Source organism: Aotus nancymaae, unplaced genomic scaffold, assembly GCF_030222135.1.
Source record: "Aotus nancymaae isolate 86718 unplaced genomic scaffold, 86718_ANA_hifiasm-v0.15.2.pri h1tg000046l, whole genome shotgun sequence".
NCBI classification, from domain to species: domain Eukaryota; kingdom Metazoa; phylum Chordata; class Mammalia; order Primates; family Aotidae; genus Aotus; species Aotus nancymaae.
In genome coordinates, this window is record NW_026988460.1 from 17,825,770 (window position 1) to 17,844,603 (window position 18,834).

General features: G+C 37.9%; 1 long non-coding RNA gene across 2 annotated transcripts in view; it reads right to left on the bottom strand.

Annotated features, from left to right (window-relative positions):
* LOC105730004 (uncharacterized) overlaps nucleotides 1-271 on the bottom strand; it is a 173,969-nt gene extending 173,698 nt beyond the window's left edge. For both annotated transcript variants that reach the window (XR_001110364.3, XR_001110365.3), the window contains exon 1: nucleotides 212-271. This is a non-coding gene — a long non-coding RNA (uncharacterized LOC105730004). The remainder of the gene's footprint in view (nucleotides 1-211) is intronic.
* Nucleotides 272-18,834: the final 18,563 nt, after the last annotated feature.

Consider the following 18,834-nt stretch of genomic DNA (forward strand, 5'->3'; position numbering starts at 1 on the left):
TGTCACCTGAGCAGTGTACTCCCATCTGTCTCTTTCTCTTCCCCCTCTGTCCAATGGATATCATTAAGCCCTCAACCTGGGGAAAAGTGATGCTTTGTCAAAGCCTCCATCACCAGTCACTGCATGGCCTCCATCACCAGTGACTCTGTAGATCCCTGACAATGCAACTACTGTTTATCACTAAGAATTTGGGTGTATCTGCTTATTTTACCTTGACTTACAGATGTGCCATGTATGAGTTACAAGACAGAATGACTTCAATCAATAGAACGACAGATATTCTTGACTGTTTACTATGTGCCTTACAATGCAGATTCCAAGGACTCTGTGGTAATCAGACAAGAATGGCTTCTTAAAGTAGTAGGAAAAAAACAGACACACTTCAAACTATTACAATCATTTAATTCTATGAATGTAATGAAATGCAAAGTAGACATTTAGTACTGATGGAGCATATAATATAGTAAGATTTAAACTACTCTGGAGTTGACAAATATTTTTATTCGTTAATACTTACTATTTCCAAATGTTAGTTCGGATGAAAATAAATCTGGATTTCCTGTTATACACAGAGAGCTGAGTCCAGAGTAGACTAGTAGAAACAGTAGGTTAAATTGTTTCTTCCTGTCTTTCCCCAGTGCCCAGGAATCAGGATGCAGCTATAAACCATTTCTTAAGTATTTTTTTTTCCTTTGAAAAAAGGAGGCCGGGCTCAGTGGCTCACATCTGTAATCACAGCATTTTGTGAGACCGAGGCAGGTGAATCATTTGAGGTTAGGAGGTCAAGACTAGCCTGGCCAACATGGTGAAACCTCATCTCTACTAAAAATAGAAAAATTAGCTGGGTGTGGTTGTGCATGCCTGTAATCCCAGCTATGCAGGAGGCTGACACAGGAGAATTACTTGAACCCAAGAGGCGGAGGTTGCAGTGAGCCAAGATTGCGCCACTGTACTCCAGTCTGGGCAACAGAGTAAGACTTCATCTCAAAGGAAAGCATTTAGGTATGATTTCACTTAATCCTTTCTTTCATAGATGAGGAGGAGAAATGTATTTTCCGAGCTTATAATGCCTGCCATTTTAATATATGGAACATTTAGTGTGGGCCAGAAACTATGCTAGCTCCTATTTTCATTGTAAAATTTAATATATGTATAGATGAGTATACCATAAAAATATGTAGCCCAGTGATTTGTCCTGCCATCAAAATAAAAACACTCAGGTAATGCTACCTAAATTAAAAAAAAAACAACTGATAATTGTCTGCTCTTCAGAATTGCTAAACAGCCTATCCCAATTCCAGCTACCTTTCTCCCCACCTACTACCCTTCCTTTTATGGTCATAGTTAGTGTCTCTCTTTATAGTTTTACTACATTAGCATGCATCCAAAAATGCTGAGCTTTATTATTTTTTGAAGTTTCAATAAATTGAATCTTGATAGTATATATTATTTTATGTCTGTCTTCATTCACTCAACACCACATTTATGGTATTCATTCATGCTTGGGTCTTTCCCATTCTGTTTCATGAACATATCACAATGTATTCCATTATATGTACAGTATACAATGTATCCAGTTTATTATGAATGATATTTAGTTTTTTGTTATGAATAGCAGGATTCTACATAATCTTACACCTGCTTATTGGCACACAGGTGCATGTATGTACTTCCACTTCCTAATTTTTGGACTTTAGTATTATGCTATAGCAGGCATTCATGCTTCTGTACAATTGTTCAAAGTTATTTTCTTATTTTAAAAAGTTGGGAGGGGAGAGCTGGAATAACATAATAGAGCCAGATATACTACACTAGCCGTCTGGTTACAGTGCCACAGACGTTTAGTTCAATATTTAATGGGTGAAGCTGAGTTCCACCCTGTATTCTTGAAACAAATGACTGGAGAAAACAGATGATCAGTATCCTCTTTGAAATGCCATTACGCATTTTTTTAAATTTGTTTAACGACATTTAACATGGGTAAGATGAGTGTGTTCTTGCTTGCAAGTTTGATTTTACTATTTTTAATGAATTTGTTCTACCTTTTTTAGTCAAGCCAAGTTTTTCCACATCATAGCATAAGCTGTTCCCTTTGCTCAGAATGTTTTTATTTTAAAGCCTTGAATGATTAGCTAATTTCTTATCATGATAGTTTTAACTCAGAAGTCTCCCTGGAGTATCTTACCTGTCCCAAGTGACTATTACATTGCCCTTTATATTTGCTATTAGAGAATTTATCACTACACGTAGCTATCCTGTTTATGTTTTATTCATGTTAAACGTTTGCTGGGACTTCTTTTCTTGCCTTCCTGAAATATATGCACCAGGAATCTCATCTCTCTTTTTTCCAGCGAACTCTCTCCAGTGTCTATAATAATACATGGCTCATAATAGGTGCTCAATAAATGACTAATGGAAATGGAAGAAACAAAGGAAGGAGGGAAGAAGGGAGGGAGAAGGGTAATAATGGAAAGAGGGAGGAAGAAAGGAAGAATAGAAGGGATATTTATGTAGGCCAAGGAGTAAAGAGGCTATTCGTGTGATACAAAAATTTTGTAATTCTATGTGATATGTATAAACGAAAGAAGATCTGTGCACTCAACTCTCACAACATGACTGCAAGCAATTCAGAATGTACCAAACCAGTAAAGGTTAGAAACAAGAAGGGGGCCCAGTGGTTCCACACAGCGATGGAGACTGAAGGCAACAAGGAAAACCAAGACCCGGGAGAATGTGTGACCATCATTCCAATTTTCTATACATCTCCATGCCAAGCTGTATATACATGAATTGCTAAGTGCGTGACTCATGTGCATCTCAAAGAAAGAATCTGAGTCAAAAGCAACCTCAGGGTTACTAGAGCATGGAAACAGAGGAGGGAGAGTGTAGTTATGAACACTGTTGTCAAAGAACAAAGAAAGGACAAAAAAGGAAGAAACTCAGTGAGCAATGGTTCAGTATTCTCTCACATCCATTTGGAGGAAATTGGATGACGTCCAAAGTTTTAATGTGAGCGAAGTGATTGCGTAACCCTGGGAGAGCTTGTCATCTTGGCAGGCTCTGTAAAATAGCTTATGTCTATCACTATTGTAATAACAGACACAAAGGGTTGATATTGAAAGGGTCAGTAAGAATGTATAGTAAGATACATCTAGGAGTGGTCCTCAGAAAAATGCCAGAGTAATGAGTCATAAACTAGGTATAAATTCCAGGAGCTGACCACAGTGTTAGCAATAAAATAAATGCATATTTGACACACGAAAAGAAGAGAGGCAAGGACTCCCATAGGTAGATTCAATAGGAATGTAATGTAATACCTGTGGTTATGGACAGTGAGAATGCTTAAATATCTACAGTGTCCAATTGACAGGTATTAACCCTTTAATCGATAGTGGGTTCTACTCATTTAGGTTGATTCCTTCTCCCTCCAAAGATAGTAACTTTAAGTTTACTGTGTTAGCTGGTTCAGAAGGTGACTCATTTTACAGACAACTGACAAGAATATAAAGTTAAGAAAGGAGAGTATGAACTGTGTCCTATAAATATCTAATTCCTTTTCTAAAGTCATTGCTGAGGAAATAGTAAAACAGAACAACCCAGGAAGTCCAGGAAAATTACATGGGAGAGTAGTCAATAGATTACAAAGGGAGACTATATGAGCATTTCTGAGCAAAAACAACAACATAAACAACCACAAAGTGACTCTGATGTGATGACTATGACACCTAATTGGAGCATAGAATCTAGGATAGAGAGCCACCTCTCATTGGCGAGAGCTCAGAGAGTGAGAGTTGTGCTGAGTAATTTTGCTTGGCAATGAACTTAATACCTTCCTCTTCTTCCCCCAATTAAAAAACTTGCAAAATTGGACAAGGTAACGGAGGTAGATCATCGCCCTTCTAAAGCCAACTTAGCATTCTACAGCGTTTATATATCAAATTCCAAGCACTGTGATATGGAAAGTGGAGTCCATTTTGCTACCTTGCAGAAGGAGCTTCAGCTTCCCATTTCTCTTACCTTGTGCTTCACATGATGAGTACGACCCAGATGAGTTATCCCTGAGGAACAAAGAGACCCAAAGGAGTGATATTGACAACCCAACCCTGACCACGTCTGCCCTAAGAGCTGCCAAGTCCTGCGGGCCTTGAGGATGTTTCTTTTTCCCATTCATCTCGAAGAACAAAAGTGTGACTATTTTAACTGGGTTCCTCTCAAGAATCCAGAGCGTATGATCTATTTAACTAAAGTAGTACAGGAAATCCCCAACGCTAAAAAAAGGAGAGCCAGTCTCAGTGCAACCCTATAAAACTTTTATTATTTTCTAGTCTAGGGATCAAGGCAACATTGAATGAAAATTCTCAGTTCCTGCTTCACTTAGAGGCAGTTCAAGTCAGGGAATCACAGAATTTCAGAGCCAAAAGATATATCTCTGTATATCTACTGCAACATCCTCATGTTCCTGATGAGAATATCATGATTGATGAAGGAAACATGACTTATACATCTATGTAACAAACATTTATTGAGCATCGACAACACATTGCCATGCATTTTATTATGGGGTACCAATAAAATAGTCTCTAAGGCTTAACTCTTGCCCTCAGGAACTTGCCATCAGTTTGACAGTTAGGATGAGTAAACTGAGAATGGCACTGCTAGGCACTGCCAGAGCCCAAAAGAGGACAGTGTGCACAGTGGTTAAGAATGCAGGCTGTGGACTGAGGTACTCTGAGTTCAAACACAGCACCACTCTTTGCATGTCGTGTGATCTTGCAAATCGATCACACGACATGTGATCAATTGATTTTACTTCACTGTGTTCCAATTTCCTTTTCATAAAATGTTGAGGACATTAGCATCTATTCCATGGGGTTCTTTGATGATTAAATGAGAAAATACATATAAATACCTGGTAAAGTTTTTCAGATTTTGTAACTGATTATAAATGTTGTAGTAGTAGCAGTATCATTATTATTAAAATCAGGACCTGGAAGTAAAACAAAAAGCTGCCCAGCATTGGAATGAATAGGACATGAAGATGTTAAGGTTCAAGAAGCATGTTCTGGCAAAGGGAGTTAGGTTATTTTCTGATGTTCTGGACTTGGTTTTCTGGACTATATTTCTGACTTTTTTGTGCTTTTTGAATGCCCAGTTTTTTGTTTTTTCTTTTTTTCTTTTCTTTTTTGAGACGGAGTTTCGCTCTTATTACCCAGGCTGGAGTGCAATGGCGCGATCTCGGCTCACCACAACCTCCACCTCTTGGGTTCCGGCAATTCTCCTGCCTCAGCCTCCTGAGTAGCTGGGATTACAGGCACGTGCCACCATGCCCAGCTAATTTTTTGTATTTTTAGTAGAGACGGGGTTTCACCATGTTGACCAGGATGGTCTCGATCTCTTGACCTCGTGATCCACCCGCCTCAGCCTCCCAAAGTGCTGGGATTACAGGCGTGAGCCACCGCGCCCTGCCCTGAATGCCCAGTTTTTATCTTTGATCATAATTGCACTGTGCACACAACTCTAGAGGGTGCTTCTCATGGTCCTAAGATTTTATCTCATGTGTTATCCTAGCTTTTTATCTCATGTGTTCCAGCAAATGGCTGTGAAGTTTGTAAGGAAGGAGCTAATCCACACAAAGGTCTTGTTTCAGCTGAATGTCTGGCTTCCTGAGGTATTTATTCCAGCTAATTCATACATGATGAACTACATGAAAACATGATGTCTTCCACTGTAGACTGTACGTCCTGCACATTTTCGATTGCATCAGCTATCTATTACTGAGTAACTGACCACTCCAAAACCTGGTGCCTGAAAAAACAATTATCTTTGAGTTGGCAATTTGGGCAGGGCTCAATAGTGACAACTTATCTCTGCTCTGTGCAACATTAGCTAGGGAAGCTTGACTAGGAGCTGGGGAGCCACTTTTGAGATGGCTCACTTACATGGCTGGAGCTGGCAAGTTGGTGATGGGTGTTAGTAGTGAACTAGTTAAAGATATGAGGCCTCATTTCCTGTCAGCTGTTTATTTGGGTTTCCTTACAGCATGGTTACCTTGAGACAGTCTGACAACTTACACAGTAGTATAGGGTGTCCCAAAGAACCAAGTGTATAAATGAGTATCCCAAAATAACCAAGCAAAAAGCTCTGTAGCCTTTTTGCCGTAATTTTAGGAATCAAATAGTATTGGCATTGTCATAGTTGTAAGATTGGGGGAAAAGAACACAGACTCTCATCTCTCTATAGAAAAAGTGTCAAAGTCACATTAAGAGAAAAATATGTGAGTGTTTTTTGAAAAATATATCCTGCCAAAAATGCCATTTTTACCCTGCCCACCTGTCCAGCACAGTGCCTGACACAATATTGCTCCTTAATAAATACTCCCTCATTAAATACATACAGCATATGAAAATGCATAAATAAATCAGTATTACAGTATTACTACTGTAGTTTCTATTTTTTTGGATTAACACTGAGTTTTGGTATCAACTTTGACCCCTGGTTTGAAATTTTACTCTTCGATCTGGGGATTTACTTTTGTATGTCCACAGTTGATATGGGACTATTATACGTCTTTGGTGACTAAAGATTACAAAGAAAGATTATTAGTGCCTTCGAGAGCAGTAATTTGAATAAATGGAGGTGGAATTTGACTCTAAAGAGTTATCAAGTCATCAAAGAATATTGTAAGAGAGAAAGATAGTTCTGAAAGAGAAAAATAATTGCTAATGAACTTAGTTGGAATGGAGGGAATAAGATGAAGACAAGCGATCTGGCAGCTTCTGAGGGAGCAGCAGCCAAAAGAAGCATCAGCAGAGCTATGTTTAATTAATGAACAGTAGCAGAAGAGGGTGCTCTGAAAGGATTAGAGATGGCAGTTGAGGCTGTGCCTCCTGGGAGGTATTGGATGACTGAAGTACTTCTGTGTGTGATTGATTAAAATAATCAATGAGAATGTTAAGCATCAAATCATGAATTTAAAAGATTTAGTGTCCCTATCTAAAGCTATAGCAAACATCAAATGACAATTTCTGATTAATCTTGGAGTATGTGGAAGACCACCAGTATAATGGCTGCTTTCAAATGTTATGGAAGAAGTGTCCACTGCAACCTGATGCATTATTGCCCGTTGAGATTTTAGCTCCAGGCCCTTACTGTAAAACATATTCAGACCTGAAAATTGCAACTCGAACTTGTAATTTAGGATAAATTACAGATTGTACATTTTTCCTTTGCGTCATCAAAGATTCTTTTTATTGTCTATTTATTTATTTTTGAGATGGAGTCTCACTCTGTCACCAGGCTGGAGTCCAGTGGCGTGATCTCGACTTACTGCAACCTCCGCCTCCCAGGTTCAAGCGATTGTCCTGCCTCAGCCTCCAGAGTAGCTGGGACTACAGGTGCATGCCACCATGACCTGCTAATTTGTGTATTTTTAGTAGACATGAGGTTTCACCATGTTGGCCAAGATGGTTTCCATCTCTTGACCTCATGATCTGCCTGCCGTGACCTCATAAAGTGCTGGGATTAAAGGTGTGAGCCATCATACCCAGCCTTTTTTTATTTTTAATGGAAACAAAGAGAACAGTTTGTCCAATCTTGTTAGTAAGAATAAACCCCTCAAACTTCAGAAGAGAAACAAAATGGACTGCAGTTGTTCATGCCACTCCTGACTATTTCATTGATAGCAAGCATTTCCTCACCTTTTCCAGAGTAGTTTGCGTTTTGCTAATTTTGGTTGAAGTCAAGAAAAAAGAAATGTGCTTTCTTTATCACTTTGTATCATCCTTCCATAAATTTTCATTGTAGGAGAAAGAGTAGAATAATCACATATACCAGGATTTAGCTATCATGCTTCTGAGTGGCCCACATTAACATGAGGGAAGTATCATTCCCATATCTTCACACTGAACCATTCTGCCTGCTGTCACAATGCTGCAATAAATACATGATGTGCCTGAGGAAAAATATGCTATTAGTATGTGATGAAATTTATGTTATATATGGATGTTATAGGGTTTGTACAGATAGCACAATTTTATCCCTGGATTTAATAATTACTTAGAAAATATGTGTATATATAGTGTTTGTGTTCTCTCTGTATCACCAGGAACTACTACAAGCCTTTGCATATAGATAGGCGCTTTGCTAGTTTTTCTTGAAGGGTTAAAACTGCCATGCTGGGAAAAAGATTTCTCATTTAAACCTAATAAGAGCAATGCCAATGTCATTCCTGTCTTAGTGCTATAAAAGAATGCCTGAGGCTCAGTAATTAGGAAATCAAAGAGGTGTATTTGGTTCACAGTTCATCAGGCTGTACAAGAAGCATGGCACTGGCTTCTGCATCTGGTGAGGGCCTCAGGGTGCTTCCAGTCATGGTGGAAGGTAAAGGGGAGCTGGCAGGTGCAGATATCACATGGCCAGAGAGGAAGCAAGAGAACGAGATGGGGGAGGTGCCAGGCTCTTTTTAACACCCGGTTCTCACAGGAGTTAATGGAACAAGAACTCATTCACTGCCCCTTCTCCACAGGGAGGGCATTAATCTATTCATGAGGGGTCTTCCCATCCCCCCTAACTTCCCATTAGGTCCCAACTCCAACATTAGGATCACATTTTTGACAGGAGATTTGGAAAGGTAGGATATCCAAACCATAGTAGTTCCCAAGCATAGAATCCGGGTCTTCAGTGGACGCTCAGGTCACCAGCGCTGTCTTCTCCCTGGCAACAGTCACGGGAGTTTGAATTCAGAACTTCTTTTCTTTTTCACATTTTCTTTTCACATACTCCTTTAGGCATCCTTAATATCTTAAAGTGGTGCCCATGCTATAAAGCCCTCAAGAGAGTCAAGTCATGTGGTGAAAACATATGAGTGAAATCTAGCAAAAATAATAATAAGATGTAGCAAACCATCTCATCTTTCAGTTAGCGGCAGCTCCCTCCAGAGTAAAGAGTAAATGTTGACTAGACCGTGTTGTCAGTCCAAAAGAAGGAAAACGGCTGTGTCTCGGTTCAGAGGCTTTATTGTTCTCTCTCCAGAGGCTTCTGACTGAGACAAGACTAGCTGCACCATTTCTTGGTTACGTGGTTGCAAGTTCCTATTTGTTCCCCTGCGCATGTCCTACGGCATCTGGCATGGCACTCCACAGAAGACCCTCAGAAATACCTGTTGAACTCAGTCACTCTATTCAGCTGTTTGGAGGCAAATGTGGGAGAAGTAGAAGAAAAAAAAGAGGAGTAATGGAGTTAGACCATTGCACTGTCCAAATTTGAGGAGTTAGTGTCGGCAGTGGCACTTTTGAGCTGTGTGATCTTGATTCAGCTGCTTGTACTCTCAAAATTTTAGTTTCTGAATTATAAAATAATGTCATATTTAATAAAATGATATATTTTTGCAAAGGTTTTGGCATAGTACCCATGGAATATGTGAGCACACTCCCCTACATATGATAAATGAATATTTATTAACAAATACACAGTAAAATTTGTATTTTACTAGGAGATTATTATTTGCACAATAATCTCCTAAACCCTCATAAAACCTCATAAAACATATAGTCATAGTATAGAAACTCCCTTTTGATTTTAGCATAAAAAGGCAGAAGATCAGATTTGGTTTTTGTCAGATCACGGAAGGTTCACCAATGACATTAGGAGAAGGATCAAAATAAGAGATTTTGCTTCCTCTAACATGTTCTTTCTTTTCCCAAACAGCATTGTGGAAAGACATTAGCATCTTTGGTACCTCTTGGGACTTTTTTAAAGGGTACTTTAAAAATATCTTCTTTGCAATATCCATAACACGAGGAAGGTGAGACTCTCACAAGCTTAACAGGAGAAATAGATCAGAAACTTTTTTTTTTTCTAAATAAAGAACTTATTTTCATGGTGCCTGGTCTCTCTGACCTAAATTGCAGTAATTCAGTATGTGTGAAATTACCTTTTCTAGGACGAGATCAGAGCAAAAAAAAGGAGACAAAAAATGGTGAGAGAAAGAGAAAAGAATATACAATATAGGCAAGAGTTCAGGCTGTCTGATAAAGAATCTGAGAATAATAAGAAACTAAGTAGTTATAAAATGGAAACTGCCAGTAAGAAAGACTAGCAATTATCTCCACCGGGCAGCCATGTTTAGAGGGGATCAGAAGGTCTTTCAAGAACTAAAATAAAAAGACATTGAGGCCAAAGTAAGACATCTGAGTTCTCTATTTCTAGGGCTTATTTTATTAAACTTTTTATCACTTTCAAGTTCATGGTGATGCCAGAGCAGATTTATTTCTGTAATTAAATGGATTGTTATTTACCAGCAGATATAAAGCTGACATAAAAAGACACATGATCAGTAACATAGTTCAGACTTTATGAATTATTAATAAAGACTGATGAATGGGATTGTTATTCCTCTCCATACAAGTTTGCGAATTGTGTTTTAGGCCTGAACACTTGGAGCAGATCAGCAAAAGCCAGTTACCAGCAATTCGTGACCATCCATAGTTCTTTCTCCCCGACTCCTTTGCTTCAGGATCAGTCATAAAAATATCACAAAAGATAAGCTTTTCATAGTGCTGTGGTCCGCACTTGAACAATGTGAGTTACAGTCATAATATTATCGCTGGCAGGTGTTATATTGTGGGTTGGATTTTGTAAACTGGGATTTGATGTGTGGGAGCATCCAGCTTGGTGCTGGAGCTTCACATGTTAGGGGTGGGTGGTATACGCACAGACAGGTTCTACATGAGTCAGCCTGATATAGAGTTAGCATTTTTACATGGTTGAGGAAAGTTTTGGAGGATAATAATGACTTAACTCTGAGTCTCAAAGACCTTGAAATTATTAAATCATAAAGGGCCTATAATTGAGAGAAAGAATATTATAAAGAATGATGCAGGGTTTTTTTTTTTTTTTCGGCAGGAAAGGGGGAACAAAGTAGGAATATCTTGTTTAGCATCTACAATAAATCTCTGCTGAGCTTTTTCAATCCACAACAGACCTTTTGAGTTCATATGTTTAAATAATTCTGCTCGTAAAATCTATCTAATTTGACCAAATCTAGTTTGTGGATGAATGATAAAAGAACATATAATTTTAAGTTTGAAAAGTTTAATAAACCTCTATCAAATTGAGCATAGAATAACATCAAATGTCTCTTTCCCTTTCTGGTGTTAGCCATAAACTAGTGGGAGTCAACCTTTTGAGCTTTACCAAGAAAAGTGAAGGCAAGAACAGACCTGTTGGTAACAGTCCATTTGCTAATATAGTCTCTCCATCAGTCAGGATGAATATGGTTCTGCTTTGTTTTAAAAAAAAAAAAAAATCCTCTAGCTGATAATGGCAACTCACACCTGTAATTCCAGCACTTTGGGAGGTTGAGGCAGGCAAATTGCTTGAGCTCAGGAGTTCAAGACCAGCCTGGGCAATAGAGCAAGACCTCATCTCTACTAAACAAAAAAAAAAAAAAAAAAAAGAAGAAGCTGGGCATCGCGGCACACACCTGTAGTCCCAGCTACTCTTAGCTGAGGTGAGAGGATTGCTTGCACCCAGGAGGTAGAGGCTGCAGCGAGCTAAGACTGAGGCTACATTTAGCTCTGAGCATGCCACTGCACTCCAGCCTGGGTGACAGAGCAAGACCCTGTCTCAAAAAAAAAAAAAAAAAAAAAAATCCCCCAGATCTCAGTGGTTCAAAGCAACAATGGGTTTTCTCTCTCTCTCTCTCTCTCTCTCTCTCTCTCTCTCTCTCTCTCTTTTTCCCCTTGAGGTGGAGTCTCACTCTGTTACCCAGGCTGAAGTGCAGTGGCACGATCTCAGCTCACTGCAACCTCTGCCTCCCAGGTTCAAGTGATTCTCCTGCCTCAGCCTCCCAAGTAGCTGGGACTACAGGCCTGCACTACCACACCTGGCCAAGTTTTGTATTTTTAGTAGAGACAGGGTTTGGCCATGTTGGCCAGGCTGGCCTTGAACTCCTTGCATCAAGTGATCTGCCCACCTCAGCCTCCCAAAGTGCAGGGATTACAGGTGTGAGCCACCGTGCCCGATTGACAATGGACTTTCTCATGCCCTCTGCTTCCTATTGTCTTCACTCAGTGACACAGGTTGATGGACTTTCCACTATGTGGAATATCTCTGTCACTTTGACAGATGTAAGAAGAGGTGATGAATTGTGCCTCAGTTCATAAAGACTCCACCTCACGTATTATAGGTGTAAGTAGGTCACCTTCAGGCCCAACTTCAAGTGCAATCCTACCATACAATCAGAATGAGGAAAACCAGAAATGCCTGGTAAATAGCCACAATAACTGCCACATCCTAAGACCCATCTTTTTTCTTATGTGTTATTCCATTCTGCACTTCTGTAAAAGAACACCTGAGACTGGGTAACTTGTAATGAAAAGAGGTTTATTTGGCTCATAGTTCTGTAGGCTGCACAAGTATGGCAGCAGCATCTGTTCAGCTTCTTTTGAGGGCTCGGGAATGTTTTACTCACGGTGAAAGTTGAAGAGGGGAGCAGATGTGTCACATGGTGAGAAAGGAAGCAAGAGAGAGGAGGGAGTTCCCAGACACTTTTTAAACAACCAGATCTTGTGTGAACTCATAACTATGAGGAGGGCACAAACCCATTCATGGGGGTTTTGCCCCCGTGACCCAAACACCTCCCACCAGGCTCTACCTTCAACACTGTGGATCACATTTCAATATGAGATTTGTAGGGGGCAAACCTCCAAACCTTATCACCCTGATGAACACTGTTCCTCTAAAAATGTGCACTTTACTCTTTTACGTCCCCCACACCTCTTTCTTTCTCACTCCTTAAAATTATCCCAACAAAGATCTCTGGATTGGATGAAGGCTGTAGTTTCAGAACTACAGCTGAGTTTTACTGATGAACACTGAGTTTTACTGCTGGAGAGATCTTAGAGAATATTTGATCCATCCTCTCACTTTACAGGTAAAATAGATGAGGGAAATGTGACCTGGCTATGTTAAATTACTTCCTAATTGCACAAACTGAGTTAATGTCAAAGGTGAACACTGATTCTCAATCAGCATCTTTTCTGTTACATGATAGAGTGTCCTTTGGGAAGCTATAACAATAATTGTAGTTTTTGAAGAACTTCAACTGGAATTTCAATAATTTTCTACATACAAGCAGCATACTTACAACTTTTGTTTTGATAATGCGCTGGATATGTCTATATTCTTAACACTTACAAACCCTCTTTGATATAAGTTCATAGGTTTGGGACACTTGAATTTCATAACTGTTGTATTCCCAGTACCAAAACTAGTATCTGGCACGTAGAAGGCATTGAATTAATATTTGTTAGGTTTCTTCATTTCTTCTTTGCATATTCATTTATCTACTTTTGCTAGTGAGTTCAAGAGAGTTTTGTTTTATTCATTATTTAGAATCAGTGCTTAGCAAAATGACTAAGTAATAGCACTTAGCTAAATTTTGGGATGAGTGCATAAATAAAAGGAATAGTAAGATATCATTAGTTTAAACTAATTATGAAGTCTACAAGGGAACTCTGAATCACTAGAAGGCTGAACTATAATGCATATTTTAAAGAAATTTCCTTTTGTTTAAGTTGATATAAATGTTAAGAAAGCTAGCAATATCAGTCAAAAGATTCTCCTTCTTGAAATGTATACCTTACATGTAGAAATTTACCTGCTCATTTGTGAAATGAACTGAAGTTCTTACAGATCATTCACTAAATCTGCTTTTTTCTTATTATCATTATCAAAGTTTTAGAATAAACTATGAAGTCTACAAGAGAAAACTGAATTACTAGAAAGGCTGAACTATAATACATTTTTTCAAAGAAATCTGATTTCATTTAAGTTCATATTTTGATAAGAAATCTAGCAATGCCAGTCAAAAGATTCTCCTTCTTGAAATGTATACCTCACTTGTAGAAATTTACCTGCTCATTTGTGAAATGACGTGAAATTCTCATAGATAATTCAATAAATCTGTTTTTTTTTTTTTTTCATATCATTAGCAAAGTTTTAAATGATCTGCCATCAGTCTCATTGTAGATGTATTTAAACAATTTGGAACACTTAGCCAGGTTGACCATGAGCTACCAAGTATGCAGGTAGACTTCATTTGAATATATTATAATTATCTTTTAACATTTATCTTTAAGTTGTTGATTTATATGTGCTTAACTGTGATATATTTAAATATTTATTATGATTCTCTTTTCAGCATGTCTTACTTTCAAAGTACATAAACTACTCATTTCTTTTTCAGCAAAACATTCAGCCTCCAAGTCAAAGAGCTTAAGTGTTGTACTGACGCATATACAAAAGATTAAAATATAGTATAAGTGCAAACCCCAAGGCAAACACTATTTTGTGTCTCCTCTAGCCCCCACCTCATTTTCCTTAGTGTTCCTTTGACATTCAGTAGATTGATGTAAAACCTCTGATTGCATTCTCTGACCAGCCTCATCCCTCTAGGGATGTGTTGGTTTAGTGTTACAGTGTACTGAGATTTGTGTGTATGTGGTGGGGCTGGGGAGAGGGGCAGATTATTTAGTACTTTTTATTTCCCAGTTGAAGAAAGTTAAAAATCAAAAGAGCTGATATAAAAGGCACAATGAATTTGGTTTCCGTGAGACTGCCTGGAGCAAATAGCACTGTTAGCGTCGATAACCAAAATCTGACAAGCTTCTCATTCACTTCCTTTGGAGAAGCAGACCTCAGCATTCTGATATATCCTAGGAGCAGCTATCTCTATATTATATGAAAGAGAAATAAATATTTTTACTATTACATGACAGTCACTGCAAGACAATCTGTATTAGACACTACATGACAAAAACTTCATGAAAGCATTTAAATTTTCTTTCTATACTCTCTAACTTACCTCCCATCTCCATAAACAGTACTTTTTCTCTTTCTCAGGGGACTTTGTAGTCAAGTTGCAAAGTCAAGCTGATTTCTATTTTTTTTACCCTCCCAGCTCTCTCCTTTTCAAGACACATACACAAGCACAGAGATACACACAGACACATACACATACAAACACACACACATTATCTGTACTTATTTCAAAAAAAAAGTGTCTTTCTTGCTTTCTTCAATAAGAATTCTTATCTATTTAGAAATATAAAATGGTAAGTCCTTTTAAAAAGCAAGGAAATTGTCTATAACAGGAGCATGATATTTTTCTTGTTACTCATATAGGAACTGGTACCTTGTGCTGTGTCAAATTTTGTACCATACTTGAATTAACATATTCATTCATTTAGTCACCAAATATTTATTGAATGACTAAATGTGCCTGACATTTTGCAAAAGATGAGCCCAATATTTAATAATGATTCACAAATCCACGGTTTGACCAAAAACCATTCATGCCATAAAGATTTCTTGCATGGTGATGGCCATGAAGCATTATCACAGGTCGTATTGAGAGGAGGAGGGAATGTCTGTGACATTAAGAAAAAACAGCTAACTCTCTTGCACCTCTGCAATTAATAGAAGGAATACTAGCGTAATAAAAATAAAGCTTAAAGGTCCACCTTTGCAAGTGGATACATATATACTTATTCCTGGCCTGAGAGTAATATAGTATAGATTCAAGGGTGTCTGAACAGTAAATAAACTACAACATGACACTAAAGAGAAGTAACAGGAAGTGAGAGCTGGAATGGATTTACAAGTTATAACGTTCAAAGTTCTAATTTCATGTATGAGAAAATTAAAGTGCACACAGACTAAAGACAATTTTCCATGTCTTAATAGGTCTTTCCCACTTCGGAGCATGCAATCATGGCTTCTCTCTGTTGATATAGGAGTTGGTTTCAATGGTGAAGGGTTGTTGAGTTAGGGCTTGCTGAGTTGGACATGACGTTTGAATACACAGTGAAAGGATTCATCTAAAAACATGCAGCTGTAACTGCAAATGATTGTGGTGAGGATATATAAAAAAAGTAGAATTAATGAATCAAGATAGAGTAATTCTGTCTCTTACTCAATAATTAATATACAAAAAGGCATTTTCTTATGTGAAACTTAAAATAGGACGACCAAACAACTCCCCTAGCTACCATTAAGTGCAAAAAATGGCTATCAGCAGAATCCGGAATATGATCAGGTTAACTAGGCCCTCTTACTTCTCTTTTGAATTGGATTTCCTCATTTTTAATTATCTGATAGGCAGATGTGAAAGCTGCTGTGGTCTGAATTACTTAAATAATTGAGGAAAAGGATAAGTTTCCTTAGCCTGAATTATGTAAATAATCTATATTGACTAGAACCATCTAATAAATGCTAACCTTGGACTCCCCTTTCCCTGGTGCAGATGTGGGCTCAGAAAATAAACATGAACACTATTTTGAATTTTAGATGAAGAGCATCATGTCCATATGAATGCCCTTTAGGTGCAGAAGAAAGGAATTCTGTGTATGGGTAAAATGAGATTATTCAAAGTAATGAACAGCTAATTTGAAGGGAAAAAGAAGAGAGAGCATGATTTCTGGACTCTTAGTGCATTTGATCATTTTGATAAGTATTCCAGTTGAGATTGGTACCCTCTCAACCTGCCTCAAGCTTTAGAGTAGAAAATGTCATTGGCTCATATTGGGGCTGTACACAGAAGGGTGTCTTGTGTGAATGACGTTTTCTACTGGGGACCCTGTTCCATGTCTTAGCAGATATTGGTTCACCTCTCTTAGGGGAATAGATACATCTAGATCCTTCCTCTTAGAGGTTGAGATTTATATCTAAAGCCTATAGCATTTTTGTGGTCTCACATAGTATTGTCTCCACAAAATAAATACAAAGGCATAGGGAGATAGATTAGATGGATGGATAGATAGATTACAAGTTTTTGTAGTAAAAAAATGGAAAGTCTATGCATAAGCCATGGGCAAATTAAAAAAAAAAAAAGGCTACTTAGTTTGTCCTTTTCTACCACCTTGCCTTTAATATGGTGAATATATATATATTTTGAGACAGTCTCGCTCTTGTTGCCATCTCAGCTCACTGCAGCATTTGCCTCCCATGCTCAAGCTATTCTCCTGCCTTAGCCTCCTGAGTAGTTGGGATTACAGAGGCATGTCACCACACTCAGCTAATTTTTGTATTTTTAGTAGAGACAGCGTTTCACCATGTTGGCCAGGCTAGTCTCAAACTCCTAAGCTAAAGTAATCTGCCCTTCTCAGCCTCCCAAAGTGTTGGAATTACAGACATGAGTCACCACACCCAGCCAGATTAACTAATATTTCTAAAATGAAAAAGAATACCTGCTTTCAAGAAACAGATATAATATAAATATATAATTACCTATATTATATATAGTTCATACATTATATATACTTAAATATATATTCCTCTTACAAAAAGAAAACTCCTATGAAATAAACCGTATAGGACACTCATGTCACTTAGCGTCCATGATAAATATGTTCTCTGCTTGATAAAATATGACTTTGGTGCTTGGGCCTTTTGTCTCTCAGAGTGCTATCTGTAGTCTATCTTCACCAGAAACAACTGGATCTTCTAAATAAGCAGATTCCTAGGCCCCAGACAGACCTACCGAATACAAATCACTGGGGATAAGTCTTGGCAATTTGAGTTTTTCATAAAAACATGATTGTTAGGCATACTGAAGTATGAAATCTAAAGATATTTTTTTCTTATTCCTGCTCTGCCCAGTGTCTTGGACAAGTCATATAAACTTTCTTGTGTCCTATGATTTGATAAATAAAATAAGTTCGTCTTAGAGATGGAGACTCACTCTGAATTTAAATCTGACAATTGCTAGTTGTGAGCCTTGGAGAAGAGCATGTGAAAAAATTTAGCCCTGTTTGCATCATTTATAAAATGGAAATATTAATGACTGTTTAGCTTAACACACACGTGTTACAAAGATAAAGTTAAATAATAAAAGTGAGTAAAATTTGTAAACCCTAAGAACAACAGAGACGAGAAGATTTTTCTTTGCTGTAAAATAGAAGTTAAAGACTTCCCAGGTGTGATATGAGGGCAAATACAATTATTTAGAGAGTGTTTTGAATTTTTTTTAAGTTAGGTGTTTCTAAAAAGAGAATATGATTTGGATGAATGACTTTCAATCTTTTTAAGGTGTATTATTTTACATCTGAAAATGGTAATAAAGGCGTTCAGAATTCTCAAATTACAAATATTATAAACATTCTATGTTTCCCTTATAATTATATCCGTAATTACTAAGTACATCATAGAAAAAAACTAGTCATCTGTTAACACCAGTGAGGTTTTTATGCAGAGTGAAATGAGGGACAACCTAATGTTATTATAATTAACAATAGCCTGTGCTAGTTAAATAATGAATCTATTTGCTCATTATTCTACCCTTTTCCTGCCTGAGCCTGATACAGGGCTGTGGGATTATGGCTTCATTTTTCAGAATGAGATCCAACCCAGCAACTAATCCTAATGTTCTCTAGAACTAAAAATGATTTTCCTTTGTACTGTCCTAGTGATAAAACCTGATTAGGTAAATATTTCTCTATATTGTTTATACCAGGAACTTGAGTCTTGATTCACAAAAGATCTTTTCCCTAAAAGTTACTGCTTGTGCAACAGAATCCCAAAGATGAGCTGGGAAGCTCAGAAGATACGAATTGACATGTTGCTACCTTGACAATCTCCTGTAGGGCCTATAATCCAGTACCTGTCACCGATGCAAATGGTGAAGGATCTCGGGGCAACAAGAAAATTCAGGATAAGAAAAATCTCAGATTGTAGCTCAGAATTCATCTGAGATGCTAACTGTGGTTGGGGAATGAAATGGCATTAGGAATATGAGTTATTAGTTTCACATTTTTCTCTTACTTTGTGTTCAAA